Below are 22,011 nucleotides of genomic sequence, written 5' to 3'. Positions count from 1 at the left end.
TTGGGGCAGCAGTTATGTGTCGTTCTTCGTTCTTCTTGCCCGTGATATGTCCTGCTGGCTTTCTGCACCACAGAGATGAAAACGCCTTCCGACGGCTCACACTATGATGGTCCATTGCCTCATATAGTCTCGCGGGGAAGGAAAATTGCCATTTTCTTTCAGAATGGACGTTTGGAAGAAAATGTGGTGATGTCCTCCGTCACAACAAGATGCAGTGTATCAGTCTCAACACGTGACGAGATAAAGCACGTTCTTGCATGCTTTGGTCATACTGTATTCAGAAGCTAAGAAGGTTGAGCCTGGATAGTGTTGTAGTGTAACATGTTTAATTGTAATAAGTATGCTTTGTTTAATGTATTAAACAATGTGTTCTGTATATGCATTATATATACATATAATCTCTCTTGGGTTTCCAACATCACCTGCACGCCTTTTTTTACTTCGTTTTCTATTTGCAACTGTTTTCTTTCACGCGTCTTTTTTTGCTGCGAATAAATTGTTTTTTTAAATAATAGTGCTTGGATGGGCGACCAACACGCATACAACACGCGCTGTGTTGCCTTGTAGGCCGAGAGCAGTGCAGTAAAAGCCACTGTTGTACTGCATTATGCTCGGACGTCTGCCGTGTACTCCCCGCTTTCACACAACTGCAGCGGGCAGCGTGATGAAGGATGGCAAAATGACTCCCACGAGACGCAACCCTTCAAGGCCCGCACGGCGTGGGGTGGCTCTCATCCAGCAATGAGTTGATTAAATGGATGTACATACACTGTATATATATCCATGGAGGTATTCGCTTCAATGAGTGATAATTCAACGAATAACTCTCGAAGACATTCTTTCAGATAAGCCCTTTGAAATACAGTAGTGTGTACCATGGGCCGACCATAGAGAGCGGATTACGGTATGTTTGTGCATATGAAACGATGTCGCAGTAAGAGTGGTGTTTTAGTTTCTGTTTTGTAGAATGCAGCATACTTACCACTGGACTAAATTCCGTATGGTGGCTGTCAATCGCCATAGCTCTTCTGGAAGAGAGACGACCTCGATGGGTATGAGTATACATAACATGGCAAGAACACCTGAAAACGGAGATTACAATGAAATACTGAACGGGAGAGATAAAACAAATGAATTGTTGGACACAAAACAGCGTGCGCTCTGCAACAATAAAACCCCACCATCATCCAGATTAAAGTGGACGACATTCCACATAATGGAAATGCTTAATTGAAAGGAATTCTCCTCCAAGGCTACTAATCCTCCATGTTTATAAACGGGAGACGATGTAATATGCACCTACCTCTTACATGCAATTCTAGTGTGAGACACGGTTGACGAGAGGGCCGTACGTACACACGGTACGCGCAGTTAAGAGCCACGGTAATTTCTCAACAACCGTGTATATCAACACACAGAAATATAAACAAAGAGTAAAGTGGCACGATGGCCGACGATACGTACATACACACGCACGGTACACAAACACAATGCACTCATCTGCTCGTCCACGCATGCATCAACCTCCTAACCTTTTTAGCTTAATGCACAAACACTTAATTTAATTGACCTTGCCAACAGCGTGAGGACACAGCCGAGATGGAAACGGCCCCAGCTCTCACGCGCCCACCCGCCGTGGCTTTACCCTGGGAAACAGAACAGCGTGTTCAAGAGATGAGGTGGAATCAATGTGAATGTCGGGGGAGCGTGGGTCACCATCGCGTAAAAATCTCTTTCGCTTCCGTCCGGCCAGGGAATAATTACCTTGGCGCAAATAGCCCGTGGGCCGCAGCGGGAAGGCCCAACGCAATCGCAACTTGGGTTGTGTCGAGTGTCAATTGTAATGGCCCAAAAATCCATATGCCTGCGAGCGTGCGCATCTGCTGAAATATGTTGCCATTGTTTATTTATTTTGCTGCAAAACTCATTTCGATCAATTACCCATGATAGGCCACTGTCAATATATTTCTGGGGTTATTTAGGCAATCGCCACATACCCAATTTCCCGAGTTTTATACGCAGTTTTCTGGCGACCGTTGCACATTGGCGGTGATGTAAACCCGTTTACTAACCACAAGGCACTCTTCTCATTTTCATTCGTGCTGACTGCTTTACTAAATGACCCCCAGTACCTAAAACGCATGTGTGTGGAACACTCATGTTAAACAATCACTTCAAGTACACGATCAGATATTTAAGAACGGAATAGAATGAGAGTGTATTCATTTCACACGTGTAGCGACTGACTCAGAGACACTGAAAGTAGGAGGCACTATGTTTATTAACACGGCCTTAACAGTTCACACTTTAGCGACGACGGTCGCCAGTCAGGGCAGCTGGCAGACTGCCTGACTGGCGACGCCGAGACGGTGAAGGAGGAGACGGCAGCAAAGACTCCAGCAGCAGCACGACGGAGACCCCACTCCACACGACAGCCCCGAGTTCCCCTCCCGGGGCCCCTCTTATACTCTCAGCGTGGCCTGGCTCCACCCCCGGCGACGCCCCCGGCCACGCCCCCCTTCTGGAACCTACGAGCGGGTTCTCGATGTGCCCCTTCCGTGACCTTTCCCCTACATCCCTCTCTCTGGTCTATCACGTGACCTGCTGTTTGTCAGGGCTGCTGTAAGCTGTAGATCTCCTTCCCTGCCAGCAACCAGCGCTATGCTGCTAAGTGACCGATTCTATGTCACTACACATTGTAAAAAATTCACCCCTCCAGTGATTCAAGGAATTATCACGATTCAGTTACAATTCAATATTTGTATGTCTCATTTGTATTTAAAGTTTTTATACCGCATTGTAATATGCTTAACTTCACGTGTCGTTTTATTTTCCACTGTACAGAAAGTTGTAAAAATGCCATGATTATAAGCTTCTGTTTACAAATTGGAAAATAAATAACAATTCTGGTGGAAGCTGTCCTGAACTTTTTTTGTCATTAACAAATTAGCACTTTCTCCAATTTGCTCGTGTAATTAGCAGTATTTGTGTGCAGATGGTCGTTCATCACTGCAGGGTGTCACTTTCCTTTCAAAGAGTTATGAAAAGCCATTGAGAATCCTTCTTTCCACCGATATACGAACAGCGTGCCATATAACGCAGCTTTGGAGTGAGGGGAATATTCAAAATAGTATACAGAAGGGCATTTAAGTACTGTAATACATATTTAATCAGCTATATCACAATATGCTGCACACATTATTGACGCTTCATTCAGCTGTATAGTACAGCATACAGTTAAGGTTATCTATATGTTAAGTGTTTCCTTGCAGCAGTTTGGCCCAGATGAATCAGCCTCCCTCTGCGCAAAGTGCATACTTCCTTTCAATTTATCACGAAAATCTTACAATTCACTTCACACATCACATAGAGATGGCATCACACGCATACACGTTCGCTGCGGCAAATATGAAATAAAAATAGAGCCGTATGCTAATTGTGCGTAATTTTTCAAACATATGCTCCGATATTTGACGCCTAAAATAATTGTGCATTAAAACGATACAGGCACGCATGTACGTACGCAAGTATGTTGAACTTCATTCGCCACCGACTGTACCTATTGACTTGGCACAGCGAATTACCTGAAACATGACCACTACCGTTTTCCAAAGCGTCATGAAGCAAAATGTATGTTGAGCTTCTTTCACACCGTACGTAGCCAACCGTGCAAACTGGAGGTGCGGGGGAAGGACAATACTACAATTGAAGAGTGCTTTATTGAATAAACTACCGATTACAATAATGTTAGTTTTAAACGTCTTCACTTGTGGTCCGTTACCGTGCATTAAACGGCGATTGCCTGTACGACTATAGAGTGAGAACTGATATTTTTTTTTCGTGAGCGGTGTCCTTACGAGACCTCCGTGCCACCGGTCGATGGATAGATACCGAACGCACATGGCTTCTGTTCGAGTGTCAAACTGACTCTTGTCAGTTCACACGCATTAATAAGACCTTTTTTTAGCTCAGTTATGTCAATTCAGTTGAACATATCTTACCCTGAAAGTTAATATCCATAACCAATACCATGACAATTCAGAACAATTAGCAGAATCGCTCAGAGCTATTCAATTGTATCAACCGTTCGATGGTGCGTTTCATGAATGTATTATGCATAAAAAAAATTATATCTAAATTTTTTGCATGAATTTTCAATGCTGTTAACCCTGGGTGACTTATACGTTGCAGTATATGCCAACATGTTGTTTGGGCTTGAAGGAATGAAATCTCCACATTCGGACATAAACCAAAATTTGATTCGCAGTTCTCCAATGTAAATTCATAAAACACACCACAGAGGCAATACGACACAGCTGTAAATATCTACGCAACAGAATCGAATTCATCTCACTCCTTGTCCTAATCCTGGACGATGCTTTGGGGTCCCGTGTGTCGCTTGCCACTCACAATGTCTCTCCGCCCTCCATTCCGAACCCCATGGGCCTCTTGTTGTTTCAACTGCCACTTGTAGTAGGCCATGGTAACCAGTCGCATGAATTATGCACAATTTGTTTTTACTTCTCAACATTATATCGACGTATGCTGAACAAGAGCAGACTTAACAAGGGGTGACATGAGGCAAAACACATAGGGAGGGGGGGGGAGGTTGAATGAGCATAAACGACACACAGAGTGATGTAAACGAGATCAGGCTCCAGCTAAGGCTCAATTTAAAATTAATAAGAAAACAAAAAAACTCCATTAAGTGGTGCGCATTTGTAATGAGCACTTTGGAGTAAGGGGTTGGTGGGCTACACACAGATTGTTGGGAAGAGACACCCAGCCACCTTTGGGAAGCTATTGGTCATCATAATTTATTCCTTGATATCGCATGCCAAGCAAGTAGAAAACACGTTTTGAAGCACCAACGCAATTAATAAGCAATGATATAGCCTCGACCGACTTTTGGGGCAAGTGCTGCTAGCGAGCACCTATGAAGATCATCAGGGCACACGATGGGGTGGGTGGCCAGAACCACGTCCTTTATTTCCCCAGTGCTGACGTTTACACACCACACCAGGTACTCATTTGAGGCTGAGTCAACCTAGGGGAGGCCCAGCACCAGTTCAGACAATCGTCACTGGTGTTGGCCGTGAACGGGAATCAAACTCGGGTTCCTGGGTTCTTAGCGCAGCGCGCTGACCACTACACTACCGCTGCCCACCCATATACAAAGACACACATACGCGAACACATTTATTAATGCTCCCTTCTCAACAAGCTTCTGGTTCTCTAACGTTGTTTGGTATTCAAATCTGGTATATTGGGACCACTAAGACGTGCCCTTCACATGGCCCCTGAGTGACCGGAATTGTCCACATCAGTAGCTGGAAGATTTGAAAAAGATGCCAATTAGTGTGCACAACGGGGAAGATATTCAACATCCCTCTTCCCTTCCGCTCTTGATAACATCTAATTTTATTCTGTAGTGTAATTTGTTAAAATAGGGAGGCATTACGGACGAAATTAAAATTAAATGAACCAAAATATGAGTCTCTTTCCCCCCCCCCCCCTCCATTAATTATTACATTATGTTTGAATCTCGGTAAAAAAAAAACACAGTTTGGCGAGCTGCTCTTCAAGGTCGTGAGGTTTTATGTTCGTGGCTAATGTTTCAGAACCGCCGTTGCCATAACAGCAGTTTATCGGTGTGGTCTTGTGAAATGACTTCCACGCTACGGTAGAGCAGAGTAGATGAAAATGGCACAGGAGCAGAATTGAGCAGGGGGGGGGGGGAAGACCATTATCACTTTGTATCTCGAGGCAATCCCATTTATTGTTTCATGCCAGAATAGCTGATTATGTGGGATGTGTTGCACTTATGCTCTAAAACCGCAACACATTAAATCGACTTGCAATGCATTTTTTTTGTTAAATGTGGGTATGTCAACTTGGCGAGAGAAAAAAAAACATATGCATTATGCACCTTAGTGCTAAGCAGTTACAAAGCACACGTCCCAATTATGAACGTGTTACTAAAATCGCACCGCTGACTAAAATAATCCGTGAATAGAAGTGCAATACCTAAATAACGTCCTTTACACCCTTTGTCAATCCAACCCCTGGGTGGAGGCCTCTCATTACTGTACATATTTACAAAACTATGGATTTTTGTTTAACGATTGTGTGTCAATCGCAGCACACGTCCTTTCGGAGCAGTTCATAAATCAACTTTACACATCATTTGTTTAAGTGGTAAACAGGGTAATGGCGTGGCCATTACTTATGTATCTCTCTCTGACTCTTGACGGGTATATGGCTATATACTGTTTCTGTTCATAAGTTGGCAGTATGGATTGAGTAAAGCTAGCATTCACATGCAAACCCACAAATATACACAGAATGCACAATACAGGTAATTAAATCAATTCTAGATTTGAAGCTTTCGTGACTGCAATGATTCATATTCTTAGGTTTTTTCGGTAAAGTCACGTAGGTAAAACATCAAAATTAATAAAAATAAAATAAAGATCATTATATTTTATTTTTATTAATTTTGATGTTTTACCTACGTGACTTTACCGAAAAAACCTAAGAATATAATTAAATCAAGTGTTATGTAAATCCATGGCAATCAAAAACTCTAGGCTTTATACAAAGTTTATACATTTCTAGGCTATGGGCCATTTGATAAAAACAAAACTTTGATGTTTTTATTAATTCATACGTTTACCCATGATAAATGAGTAACTAAATTGACGGATTATCCGATCTAGTAGTCATTGTTTCAATCTCGTCTTCTTCAAACTCTCGGAACCAAACTGATGCAAAAAAAAATAACATTTGGTCCAGGAACGATGATACATTAATTTACATGTGCATTGTCTGGTCAAAAAATGTCTCCAGCATTTGTTTTCAACTAGACATTAATCTAAAAGTATGATGTACTGTATGCCTTAGGTTTATTTTAATTTTGCGAATTTTTGAAGTCTTAATTGTATTAATCCACAATTGATAAATTATTGAAAATGCATCCTTTTCATTGGGCAAATATATTTGAAGTGAACTCATAATATCCTTATTTATTTAATTGTACATTATGCGATACGAGGACATTAAAGAAAATGTGAATGTTTTATGAACTTAGACATTACTGTATATTATGCGAAATCATTTTATCAATTTTCATAGCACGCAGATTGACGTTAAAATCCAATACAAAGAAAAGCTTTTACTTAGTGAAACGTGACCAGATTTTTTAATATAGTGAGAATTTGACCCAAGCATAACATTCATCACAACTCTAATTCGTGGTGGGCAGCGAGCTGAGTGAAATAAATAATGTTTTTATTAATCAATGCAGTATTTTCCAACGTTAAATGTTTCCATTTGGCTTGATGACTTCAGGGATGTACGGAGTTGTACGAAGCGTGGATTTGTGCCCGCTTCAGGAAAAAGTTAATCACGCTTTGTTAAATGTTATTTCAGGGTTATGCGTCGCTCACGGCTGGGGCATTTCGTACTCTCTACGAGCACTTCCATCCATCAGTGTGACAGACGTTGAGAGTGACACTGGACATCTGCGAAAAAGAGCTTCACAGCTCATCGGATTTCTCCAAGATAAATAAATATTCTGACTCTTGACACAATTCTCCCGTTTTCCTATCAGAGCTAATCGGAAGCCCCTTGCGGCCTAAGCTGTTAAACCACCCATCGAGGAGCACAGATGCATTTTGTCAGATCCGTGTCTACATTCATGTAACAGTCATATCTCAGACACCCATATCAGGTGTGCACCTGCCTTTGCTACGCGTACGAGCAAAGCCAGCACACAATCCGTGCACCGCGCAATTATAATTAATGCATTCACTACGTGCACGCTGACCTATGCGCATCTAAACCCAAGTGCACTCTACCCTTTCTTTACCTTGATATCCCAGGAGGATTGTGACCTTTTTTAACCGCCAGCAGCCCCTCATTGTGTAATGTCCACGTGCTGTTCCACTTGGCGCCTGTGCTCGGGGTATTGCTTAGTAGCAATGTCCCTGGCGACTTCAGATTAAATGTTAACACTGAAATAAGGGTTCGCACAAGTCTTATTTTTCATGTAATGGCGAGCGTGCACAGTAATATGGAGTATAAACTATACACCAATGTAATTTTTTACGGGATTAAAAATAGGCAATGTTTGATTTACTATACCCAAGGCAATATAATAAGACACCACAAGCAGAGGTGAGCTCACACACAGCAGTAAGGAACGACTCCTTCCATCATTCCCTGCATGATGTATACCATGTGGCCACCACATTGCACAAAGGGTTTGTTTGAAATGTGTGCAAATGTCAGCAGATATGGTTCACATGTTACAACTACTTTCAAAGTAGCGGACATATTTTATGTAATTAGCAGATTTTATTACCTTGTTTTATGTAAGCCGACTAAGCAGATGTGCTTGCCGCTTAGGTATGAAGGCATCAGCATTGTTTTGTGATACATATTTAAAACATAATATTTGTTTGCCAGTAATGGTAAAAACTGGCAATGAATAAAAAAACATGGTTGAAAGCATAACATATCTGACATATCTTGCAAATATAAATGTATTGTATATTAATTAGGCCAATTAATTGAGCACTAAATATATTGTTATGCAAAGTAGCAGTAAATGTAAAGCAAAATCAATGATCTCTCCAATTGAAATAAACTACTGTATTAGGGCAGGAGTGTGTCTTGGTGACCTGAAATAAATAAACAAATAACTAAGCAGGGGCCTGGTTAAGGAGGACATTGAGTCCACCTCTGCTTTTCCAGTCGCAGATGATGATGATGCTGCACCAGAACTGGTCTCACAGCAGACGAGTTCTCATGGGAAGCTGCACAGGCCGCATGTGACTATTTGGCGTAGACAGCTGATGATGAAGCTACTTCCGGCGCATTCCAGTTAGTCAATAAATCCGCCAGCACCCGAGGTGAACTTTATTTGTCTCCTCAACCTGAAGCCACGTGCTACCGCAGTAAAGAAGGTCTGGTCCCCTCACTGGTAACTCATTGTTCATTACAGCACATTTTTACAACATGTCAAATATGGGAGGTATTGATTGATGAAGGGCGTGAACCACAGAGTCAGAAAACAAGACCATTGTGAAATATTAATGAGCTCGACGAAGCACAAAAACTGAGATCCTTCGATGTAAGATTCTGGGAAGGTCTTTTTTTGTAAGTCAATTTGTGGTTGTACTGATTTGCTATAAATTAAATCTTAAGAGCTGGATAGTGCTCAATATAATGGAGAGTATTTATACTTGAGAAAACTTAGTTTAGAAGTGCAATAAATCACCTCGTGTGTTTAACAAAATAATCACAGGACTGTAAACAATTATTGTTTTGTATTATAGTTTTGTGACATTATATAAACCATATCTAACGGAGAGGGTCCAAGCCTATAAACATGTTGCAATTTACCAGCATTTTTTGAGCGAAGCTGACTGCCGATGAGATGAGAAATGTTGAAATCGTTCCAGAGTTAGCTCGTTTTCAGATAATGCATACAAATGTTTATTATACGTGGAGGGACAGATTCGTGAATAGGCGGATAGTCTGCACACAGGGACTCATCTACTTACGAACGAGTTATGTTCTAGAAGTCTGCTTGTAAGTAGATTTGTTCCTGTTGATTCCAAACATGTGGTACGGCATGCACACTAAACACGGGGAATGGTTTTAAAACGTGTATAATCTCCTGGACATGTAGATGCCACTGGCTTTTCATGTTGTGCAGATGTAGATGCCACCACCGCAATCTATTGCACGGCGGTTGAACTTGCCACTCTCGGTCCGAATAGGCAACGAGACATACGGACAAGTTTGTTCGTATCTCTGAAAGTTCGTAAATCGAATGTTCATAAGTAGAAGAGTCTCCTATTTATTTTGATGATCACTTGTGACATTACCTTGTGTTTGGTGGCTGGCATGGGGCCTTTTTATTAAACTGACTCCTCCAGCCATGGGCCCTTTTATTAAACTGGTCCCTCCAGCCCATGGGCCCTCTTTTTCAACTGGTCCTTCCATCCCATGGGCCCTCATTAAACTGGTCCCTCCAGCCCATAGGCCCTCTTTTTCAACTGGTCCTTCCATCCCATGGGCCCTATTTTTAAACTGGTCCCTCCAGCCCATGGGCCCTTTTTTTTTAAACTGGTGTCTCCAGCCCACGAGCCCTCTTTTTAAACTGATCCCTCCAGCCCATGGGCCCTCTTTTGAAACTGGTCCCTCCAGCCCATGGGCCCTTTTTTTAAACTGGTTCCTCCAGATCACGAGCCCTCTTTTTAAACTGATCCCTCCAGCCCATGGGCCCTCTTTTTAAACTGGTGTCTCCAGCCCATGAGCCGCGGTGGGGTTGCACCAACGACACGCTCAATAACTACATCACCGAGTGGCATCCAAATGAATACAGACCAAGACAATTAATTACACAATGTCAACCGATTGTTGATGGCCACGATGCAATTTCCTTCCGAACCTCGAATTAGCACGGTTGGCTATATACTGTGCGAAAGAAGTTAAACTTGCATACATACTTGAAATGTCATATAATCTGACTCATCACTCCTCAATCCATGCAGTTCTAGAGATGAGATCTTTTTTTTTGCAGGCGTTCGCAAGTGTACAAAACTACAATCTAGGAGTATTTGAACTATCAAATGCCATATTAAACTTGCTCAGTATCAAGTACATGAATCACTGAATGATTACCTTACAATAAAAACTTATTACAGTACATAATTTCATTCAATTGCAATGGTTATGTATCAGTTTCATTTTACTTCGACTGTTTTGTTCAGTGTTTTAAATGTCTGATGCAGTTCATGTGGTGACCTGTTATCATCCTTGAATGGAAACAAAAGAGCTTCGACAAATTGCAGCCATGGTGAACACTGCCATCTGGTGCTTTGGTTTTCCTTTGCATTTTTAGTGCACTGCTTTAGGGCAACGTGCAACTGTTCACGCGTTGCTCTCTTTCAACGATAGCTGTATTACTGCATTTTGATACACGATGGCTATATTAGAGTTAGCACAGCTGGTTTTGGTCGTCACTCAATATTTGTGGTCATTTGCATAAAGGAATTCAATAAATGATGGAAGTGCGTGTTCGTGTCATCCCATTGCCCAATACAAATCATGATCGAGCAGCTTAAATGTAATCACTATATGCACAAACATTTATCCCAGTTCTTTGTACGTAATAATATTATTAAGTAACGTCTTTATATCCATATGTGGTACTGAATTTAATCAAGTAGCTCAAAAACATTATAGTATTTTGAAATTCATTAAAACTATGTACTGAAACGATTACTCACACGATGTTTTGGCACAAATACTATTCAAAATAAATCTATTAAAATATTAACTTTAGTCTCATGTATGCATTTCGGCACACACGCAATGGGTTTACAACGTGCTCTGTAAAACAATTATTGTTCAATATATATTTCATTCTGTCAGTTGCACCAAACGATCAATTTTATTTCCGCATCACTATGATGCAGAAACATTTCGTGTGTAAGCTTCCAATCGCTGCATCTTTCTAAACATCCTTTCGTGATACCCAGAGAACATATTATCAATATGAGGTCAAGACTTCAGTAGCATGGCTTTTTTATTCTCTGCACAAGAAAAAAGATTTCCAAATTTGGGACAAATGTGACATTGCAGGTCTTCCAAAATTAGGGGGCTTTTAAGGTCACTTGTCAAATTTGTGATTTGGGGTCAGGATGAGGGTTAGACTTAAAGGTGAAAGTTTAGGCATTACGAGCGAGTGTTCCCATTTGGATGCTGATGCCATATCGGTGATAGGGAGCCGCGTAAGTGCGACTGTCACAATTCGGCTCGCCGTGAATGAAACCCAATGAGACTGAAGCTCGATTTCAGCACTTTATCAGCGTACGACAACACTGACCCCTATCATGCAGGGGTCAACCAAATGTGGAAGAAATCAATACAGTATATAGGTGCGCTTGTTGCAGGTACCCGCACATTTTTCAATCTGTGTCACGCGCTGTGTCTTCCAGATTGCAGAGCGTTCCACCCATCGCTCTGTGGGTGGCTTCACAGTCGGCATTTTACGATGCATTGATGAATCGGTGACTGTGCATTAGTACCTTCATGCACTTCCTAATCAGTTGTTTGCAAGTTATACAAATTACGTGCACATTTTTTGCTAATGTTTCCCACCAAAAAATTACTCCATTTGTTTAACAGAATTGGTGCACGTGACTTTTGTTTTTACTCCTTTTTATATTAAGGAAAACGTTGTATACCCTTTCTTAACAATTTGTGCAATCATTTGGGTAATGAATGTTCATTTGCTGTTATGATGAAAACTATGTATGGCATCAGCAAATCTGACATGATTAATAAAGCTGTAATGCAACAAAATAGCATGTGGAGATATACATTGCGTTGAAATGCAATCTCATCTCAAGATGCTGTCCAGAAAAGGGGGGGAATATATATATATTTTTAGACAAAAATAGACAGGCAATAATAAGGCAGAGGAAAAAAGATCTTCAGCCTTGACTTGAACATGGGGCGGGGAGTCGGCAGCACAAATGTCTAGGTGAAGGGAATTCTAGACTATGGCGGAGGCTACAGAGAATGAGCGATCTTTCACTTAATATAAACATTGCCCGATAGTTTCGAAAAAAAAACCTTGGTTGCTGGAGCGGAGAGAGTTTGTACGGGAACAGTGAGATGAGAGGGGAGAAGTAGGAGAGTGTGCGGAGGAGGGCAGAGTGAGATTAGAGGGGAGAGGTAGGAGAGTGTGCGGAGGGGAGTAGAGTGAGATGAGAGTGGAGAGATAGGAGAGTGCGTGGAGGGGGCAGAGTGAGATGAGAGGGGAGAGGAAAGGTAGGAGAGTGCGTGATAAACGAGCGAGGTCTTGCAATACGAGTAGTACGTATATACGCTTTGTCTGCCGAGCATCACGTGATCACAACTGATATACGAGTGCTTTGATATACGAGTGCTTTGGATTACAAACACGTTTCCGGAACGAATTATGCTCGCAATCCAAGGTTTTATTGTAGAGCAAAACCGTTCACTCACGCGTGTTTAGCGATCCGCACGTTTTTGCGATTTGTCGCCGCGTGTATTGAGGCACGGGTCGACGATCGCACCTCACCTGTGGGGAGACCGTTCGCGGTTGACCGCGAGATTCCTTGATGCATCATAAGGGTGGCACTACGGTACGCTTTGATCTTTTTTTTTCCTACCGTAATTTCATACCTTATATCGTACCAAAAAAAGCTTACAGAATAAGGGATGAATGACAGACAAGCTTATAGTATGTAATTTTGTTTCGATTTAAAGCTTTCGTGACTGCAGGTATTCATCTTCTTGGTTCTTTCGGTAAAGTCACGTAGAATGGAAATAATAATGGAGTCTGTCTACTCGACAGACCTGCTCTCCACCTGAGGACGGCTGCTTGCGTTGTGGCCGAAACGTCGTGAGAATTATTTTGTTATGTTTTATTTTTATTATTTTATTATTTCCATTCTACGTGACTTTACCGAAAGAACCAAGAATATGTCATTTTGCTTCATATATATTTTTTGGTAAAAAAAAACTCCCTTCACTTAAAAAACTAAACAAAGCTTCTGTTTAACATGTTTTCTTACTCGAATTGACAATAAACATATTTTAATCGAAAATCGTATAATTTCTAAATATTGATTGAAAACGCTTAAATTGATCTTCCGTTATCAGTGATGAGCGGCATTTTGAGAAAGGAACCTTGTCTGCCGTTTAATTTTGATAGTTTATTTTTTATAAATGGTGTGGTAAATTAATAACCCCGCGTAAGAATGAAAAGCGAGAACACGATTTGCGCCGTTATTGGGCTCTCGATGGGTCTCAATAAATAATAAGACAATTAAATAGAGTACTGTATTTCTTATTTAAGCATGGGCGTGTTGAGCACTGAATGCCTTTTCATAGTCCACAAAGGATCGGCGCAATGATGATGTTTAAATTGGTTCGCTTTTCATGGAAAATAATCAACAGCATATATGTGGTCAGTTGTAAGAATACCCTTTTGCGAACCATATCAGAGTGTATGGTAACACAAAACTGTCGTAAAAGGGAAAAAATATATAACGCACGCAAAATGTCGAGCAATGGCCAAATAACCAACCTTCAAAGCGCATCAGGTGTGCTGTTTGACCAGAATGTGTCGTTTGAGCAGCACGTGCTATAATATTGTCAGGTCCTGCAATTCTCAAACCGGAGCAGTAACATAGTCAACACGGTGGCGCGTTGCATAATATCGACAAAGGCTGGAATATTGCAACTCACCACTCTACTGGACGTCTGCCAAAAAACATTTTTTTAGCGAGCTGCAGCGTGTACAAACTTACTTGGTACGTGTGTTGACGGGTCGTGCAAGGTCCGACCAAGCCCGTCTGGTGTTCTATTTGCTGAAGTTAATACATTATAAGGTCACGCTCATTACACACAAAGTGCTTGCCACAAATGAATCACAATGACTTGCTGATGTCGTCAAGGAGCATAAACCGTCACGACAAACTCCGGTCATCCTCGCAGCGGCTATTGGCTAGCCATCGAACAAAGACGGTCACCGCATCACGTGCTTTCAGATGCACTTTTGCGGCCACCTGGAACGCTCTCCCGATATTAGGAAGCCACTGCAGTGATGCCTTTTTAAATCCTTTATATTAAGTTCACTTGCTTGCTTGCTTGCGCGCTTACGACCGTGCAAATCTTTCGGTCGTTTTTTAACCCACTTCCCGTGATCCAATCGAGCTGACATTTTGCACACAGACTCGTTGTGCGTGACAATGTATTTTCGTGAAAATTGTTTCCCAATATTTTACACTTTTTAGGGAAAAAAAATTATTATATTTAATTACCAATTGCTTAATGGTGGCAGGCAATCATCTGACCCATAGGTGGCAGCCATCTCAAGCCAGAGGACGAGAGGACTCTAGCCGCCACGCATATAATGGATTTATAGTGAAAAACTTTGTTTTTACGGGTTAATTTTTTCAATCAAAATTGAAAATGTATTTCTTTAGAACTGATATTTGTGCTTAGTTTGTTGTAATTCCCCCACACCTCCGATTAGCACGGTTGGCTACGTACGGTGTGAAAGAAATTCAACATACATACGCATAGGTACATATATATATATAGATCAATTAATAAACGTGAAACAGGATTACAGCTATGAACTGAAGAGGCGACAAAGAGAACGTTGGAGTACCTTTAGAAAACTGAAATAAAAATAACAACATACACATGTGCATGAAGAATAACATTTTAAATCAATGCATATCGCCTGCTATATACCAGACAAAAGTCCACCTTTGCATTTAAACAATAAAATCTCAGTGTGAATATTGTAGAAAAAAAATGCTACAACAACATTAGTTTACATATCTGGACCGATGGACGTGTTTGGTCTCATCAGCAGAGTCAGTTCAGGGCCGTCCATAAATGACGTCACGCACCTAGGGGGCGGGGGGGGATTAGACATTTGTGACGATGTGTGACGAGGGGGGGGGGTGAGAAATGTGACGTCACGTAAAAGTGCGCAACTTTAAATAAATATAGACAACACGTTCTACTTAATTAAATAGACTTTTTAATAAATGTTCTCTCCTACAACATCAGAGTGCAGCGCCACATTAAATACGCACTACAATGACAATAGTTTAAAGCGATTTGAAGCATGTTTTATTTGGGGGGGGGGGGGCAGAGCTTTGTGACGTCATATTTGAGGGGGGGTCTGACTTTTTGTGACGCCGTGTGACGAAGGGGGGGAGGGGGGGTCAAAATCATCCAAAATCGCGTGACGTCATTTATGGACGGCCCCTTAGGCCTCTTACAACCAATAATGCTGTTTATGTTGCCAGATATTGAAAGTCAAGGAACCCACCATCGGGTTCACGTTTCTTGAGTCAACCTCAACGCACGCTCGCAATTACCCAGATTCCCTCGCTAGGGGGTAGGAACGGGCCTCCTGACTGCAGACGCGCCTAAGTTAAACCCTCGATTAATACTCCGCTAAAAATAAAACTCGCCGTTCTGGAGAATTGTGCGCAACAATTATTACATAATCGCACATATTCTCATCTGTCCATAAAATATAATACTTTAAATATTTGTTTTCGTCCTTGAGCCTCAGGGCTTCCCATATCAATATTGCATATCGGTCTGTATAGCATTACAACACAGATTTCAAATCCTCTTGTTAATGTTTCCAAGCAATCTTTTTTTTTTTAACAAAATCCCAGACGATTTCCACAAAAGGCAAACAATTACAGCCATTTCAAAATGCCGAGCAGTGATAGATTAATAAAATTCATATGATTAAAGTGCTTATATTGAATTGTGAACTTTGTTTTATTTGACGTTGGTTAGTTTACTGAAACATATTGCAGAGACTCCACTACTCACAAATGAATAAGTTCCAGAGGTCTGTTCGTAAGTCCAACTTTAAAGTTGTATAATCGCCTCTAGATGTAGATGCCACTGGATCTTCATGTTCTGCAGATGAAGACGCCACCACCGCCATTTATTGCGCGGTAGTTGAACTCACGACTCTCGGTCCCGACATTCAACTGGACGCACGGGACAGGTTTGTTCGTATCTCTGAAAGTTCGTCTGTCCAAAGTTCGTAAGTATAGGAGTCCCTGTACATATAACGGCATTGATGCAATTATGTGTAAGGTGTTAGACATGGTATGCATGGTCTTATGATACAGAACTGGCAAGGACCCCACAATATACACAATATATGTACATTAATTTTGAGACTGATGATGATCATGTTTTCTATTACTGTAACGTGCATCTGGCCTGTGGCAGTAACCCGCGGAACACCTGGAGGAAACCCAGGCAAATACAACTTAAACACGTGTGTGTGTGTGTGTATGCCAAGCCACACGGACGAATTGTCATACATTACTACTTGTATAAGAGACATCGAGTTAGATTAAATAGTGGTTCACATCTCTTTCGAGTTTTAGGACTTCATCTTTGAGACATTCAAAACAACATTTGAGTCGCCCTTTGATTTTAAAATGTTTAAAATTGTTATGTTGAACTTCTTTCGCGCCATACGTAACCAACCGTGCTAATCGGAGGTGCTGTTATGAGTCCATAATGTAAAGTACAATTATGCATCGATTAATTGCTTAATTTCGCTTTATAAGGATCCAATACATGTGTTGAATCAAGTGCTTCCAGATAATTGATAATGTTCGGTTCACATGACCCCTTCAAATACTAGGGGCTGCTACAATCACCACAAAAAAATTCTTAAATCAAAATCGTGACCCTGAATGTATGACATTCAAGAGGGGAAATTATGACAGAAATACTCGACGAAGAGAACATCGTGCTAATACTGGTTTGGAAAACAGACATCATGAGGACAGAATTGTCACAGGTCACATGGATAAGATGCCTCGCTTCATATACAAATGTTAATAGAATACAGGCAGATAAAAAAACGACACGGTTATGTAAACATATCCCATGTCACTTTAAAACCTGTTACACTTATAGAATGACAAATTGCTTGTAAACGCCACTCAATCAGAAGCGATAGTCACGTTCCACTGATTGCTGGGTGCCATTAGCAGGTGCTGTGCAATTTTTGTCGATGTCTGTCATTTTATATATAACTGGAGTCAAATAATGCATTACCACACATAACAAAAACATATATACCCCTTGAGACAATGAAAAGTCTGCTCATTTAATGGTAACAATGCCGTCAAACAAGCCGGGACATTGAATTTGCATACATTTTATTCCCCATTGAGAGACCAAAACAGATAAAAAACAGGCGTGAGAATAACCCACCAGTGTCATTTCTTATCAAATGCAAATTAACAAAGTTCTGCTGAAACAAATGCCAGGTTGATATTGCAGTTAATGAGGGGCGGGGGGGTGCAATGTTAATGATTTGTTGCTCTTATTATACAGGGTGATTCAAAAGAAAATTAACACTTCACATGGGACTTTCGTTTTTAATGGAAAAGAAGGGATAATTCACTGTAACATGATAACAAATGTCATGTTAATAGCTTCAAAATAGTCAAAGAGTCTCCACGTGTTCGCCATAATTGTCAACACACGCCTGGAATGTTCTCCACGTGGTCTCTAGAGCCCAGAGGCTCATTTCTTGTGGTATTGTTGCCAATTCTCAGAAGTGTTCAAAATATTTTTGAAGCACCCTGTACATATGTAGAGGTGTATTGGTACGGATGGGAACCAAACACAAGGGGCGTGGTTATGGCCGTACGCAGAGAAGGTGCTTACATCGACGTCCGCATCTCGCCATCCCCCACGGCACCCCCCCGGGGGGGGCGATTGCTATATAAGGTGGTGAGCCGGAGGGCTCGAGGTCGAGTGTTAGCTTGAACCAGTGAAGATTGAAGACCAGCTAGAGTAGGCCCTGGAAGCTCGCCTGGCTCGCTGTCCTTGTCAGGACCGACCAGGGCAAGCCGGTGGCGTGGCCCCGAGAGCCCAGACTGATGTTCTTATAAGAGCCGGTCTGGAGACTCAGGGTGCCGTAAATCCCAGCTTGACCAGGGCTGGGATAGATAGCCTCCCTTAGCTCTGTAGTGGAGGACCTGGGAGTAGGCTAGCCGGGTTAGACGTTGGGTCTCCCTGTTAGACGGGTGAAGGGGCCGATACCCCTTCAAGTGTTGTGTATCCCCGTCTCTGTAAATACGTTGGTGTTAATAAATACGTGTGCCTCCAACTACGTCGTCCAAGCCTCCTGCAACTTACTACACATATATGCGCACGGATAAAGAATCTGCTGATTTGCAAATCGACAAAATTCCAGGTGCCCGCTTATAAAAAAAATATCATGCTCCTGATGCTGCTGTCCAGTCAATCACGCCAAATAAACCTCCAGCGAATCAATTTCTATTTTGTTGTTGCAAGAAATTACGCCTCCGATTTGCTCTTGTTATAATTGTGCTGCCAATCGACGCCTTTTCAGATAATTTTTCTTAACGCATGCCTACGAAAATATAAAACGGACTTAATCCACACGTCCATTCATTTAACAGGAATAACGCATGATCTGAATTAATTGATAACGATCACATTTAAACATTTAAAAACTCATCGCACAGCATTCAATGTTTCAAAAGTTTGTTGTGAGTTACCAGCAACCAGTATTTTTTTTTATTATAACACGTTAATTATTGGTGACTTTAATTTTTGGGATTTAAGCTATGATATAAGTAGAAAATGGTCTACTCTTGCCAATGCTGTCACATGTTGTTCAAACCACTTAACAACAGACTGAGAATTTTGGTAAAAGCAAGTACAGTCCATTTACAGTCATGTTTTCAATCCACTGCGGATTCTGGACGTTAGTTGACCATACTTCACCACGCTGGTCAGTATTGATTAGTGAAGGAGAGCATCGATGAAAGAGCATATACATTTATTACGAAAATAACTTTTTATAACAATTTGTATTTGATAGAGCACCTTTTACACCAGACATCTCAGAGCGCTTTATACTCGACACGCGCCTTACATTACGTCGAATTTTTAAAAAAATTCTAAGGGCGCCCCCAGTTGTAGCTATCCCTGTGCAGCACGATGGATGATGCTGTATTATAAAACTAAACTATAAAACTGTGTTTTTTACCAGGTAAGGCCCACTGAGCTGTATAGCTAGTTTTTCAGAAGCGACCTGGCCACAAATGATCGTCAACGAAATGGCTTATCACTTTAGAAACGCGTGTTTCTAAATGTGGAGGGAAATCCATGCGACCACGGGGAGAACATGCAAACTCCAAACATACATTTTTCGATTTAAAGCTTTCGTGACTGCAGGGATTCATCTTCTTGGTTCTTTCGGTAAAGTCACGTAGAAGGGAAGTAATAAAATTATGTTTTATTTTTATTATTGTATTACTTCCCTTCTACGTGACTTTACCGAAAGAACCAAGAAGATCCAAACATACGGTCGGCGTCAGGGTCGGAATCAAACCCACGGCCTCCTGTGTACCAGGTGAGGTAGTTGACATCTTGCCACCGTATTCCCTCTGCTGCCCACTATGTATTCATGAAAGCCCTAAGACAACCTGTTTGTGCGTGGTGGTCATCCATCCAAAGCACCCTGGAGATATTAGCAGGTGGTGGTGGCGGCAGCAGCTGAGCTATTGACGCTTTGTAAAAGTGGCTAAGTGGTGTGAGAAACTGAACGCACGGAGAATGAATAGTTGTATTTAAAAATGCAGCAGCAATCTAAGTCAGCTTGGGCAAGTTTAATAACACTGTCTTGTCCGTAGCAGTGATTCCCGACTGATTTAGCAATATTCAACATTTTGTCCTGCAGTAAAAATAACGGTATTTTATCAAAATAATCGTGTGTGCAACCATTCAGCGGGCCACTTGTACACAGTTCCACTTCCATTGTACTGCACATAGTTCTGGTTGCTTATTAGCCATGTATATGAAATGTCCCTGATGTTATTCTACGCAACCCCTTGTAACCCCTACGTTTCTATGTAACACGCCAGCTACCATATCAGCCGCTTTTCGCCGGCTCACGATTGAAAAAAAGAGTTTTTTGGCTTGCAGTGGGTGTCACCCAAAATAAACTGGCTCAACAACCTCCCACAAACCGTGGGGAGCACTTGTGATCCGCGGACCACAAGTTGGAAACCACTGGTCTAAAGCATGGCAAGATGGTTGAACATTTATACTGGTAGGAACCCACTGGTTCCACCAGCCCACAGGGGATTATTGTGTCCGTCCGTCCGTCGTGCATGGAGGGGCTGAGTGGAAAGGGATGGGGCTGGGTGGGGAGGGGAGGGTGGAGAGGGGCTGGGCTGGGTGGGGAGGGGAGGGTGGGGAGGGGCTGGGTGGGGAGGGGAGGGTGGGGAGGGGCTGGGTGGGGAGGGGCTGGGTAAGGAGGGTGGGGAGGGGCTGGGTGGGGAAGGTGGGGCTGGGTGGGGGGTAGGAGGGGTGGGGCTGGGTGGGGAGGGCTGGTCACCCTGTGGTGCCCTTATAAAACGCAACGTTTAACCTACTCACGCCGGCTTGTGCCCACCCTCACAGTCGGGCATATTTGCGGAATACACCACGCCGCCGTTGACCCTGGCCATTGACCGAGCAACCCAACGTTCCTACCAGCTCCCTCCGCAGGAATGAGTTTGAAATGCAACGATAAGACAGAGGGGGTGGGCGGAGTGATGACGTAGTGGTCATTACACTGCACTGTGATCTTTACAGCCTGCATTCGATTAATGGCCCTGGGCTCTCTCTTTGCTTCGCCAAGTGAGTGGTCAGCTTGGTGAGATGTAGTCGAACAACTTCCACGGCTGACATGGTATGGGGAAGCAGTGGCTTGACAAAAGGCTACACGTTCTATTGTTACTTTAATTATTACAACTGCATAGTCTTTGCAAGCATAGGAGGTTCCCAATGTCACAGCGAAAGTTGTGAATTGTATCCTTCTTACGAGGTTGATAACCATATTCTTAGGTTGATAACCACTATATGACTGTGCCACGTTACTTACAAATGGTGCAATTTCTAAGGCAACCTCTGGCCCTGAGCAGCCAGACAACGTGTGTGCTGCATATGGTCGTTGTGCATGTTGTCCCTAGGGCATTTTACATAAGCCATCTGGATTGCCATATGTATGTATTTATGTTGAACTTATTTCACACCGTATGCAGCCAACCGTGCTAATCGGAGGTGCTGGCAGGTCACAATGTGGTGCCTGTGCCACCGAGCACGTGAAAACACATCTCCAGATTGCCGAATACTTTGGTGAGTTGGTTTTGTAAATTTGTTTACATTTGTTCTTTATTTTAAAAAAGTCTTATTCCATCTCCAAAACATTTCATCATAATATCATACTTGCAAATTACATTATTCACATTTCCAGAATGAACAACTATGGGTTACTGCCTGTCAATGATCGTGATTGGCTGTTGTAATAGAGAAAACAAATGTTTGTTTTTCCTGATTACAGAATTGTACAAAATCATCATTGTA

The sequence above is a fragment of the Lethenteron reissneri genome, chromosome 17 (genome assembly GCF_015708825.2).
Source record: "Lethenteron reissneri isolate LAM-NWPU_2019-01 chromosome 17, ASM1570882v1, whole genome shotgun sequence".
NCBI classification, from domain to species: Eukaryota; Metazoa; Chordata; class Hyperoartia; order Petromyzontiformes; family Petromyzontidae; genus Lethenteron; species Lethenteron reissneri.
The sequence above is the reverse complement of the archived record's forward strand: the minus strand, read 5'-3'. Positions refer to the sequence as shown.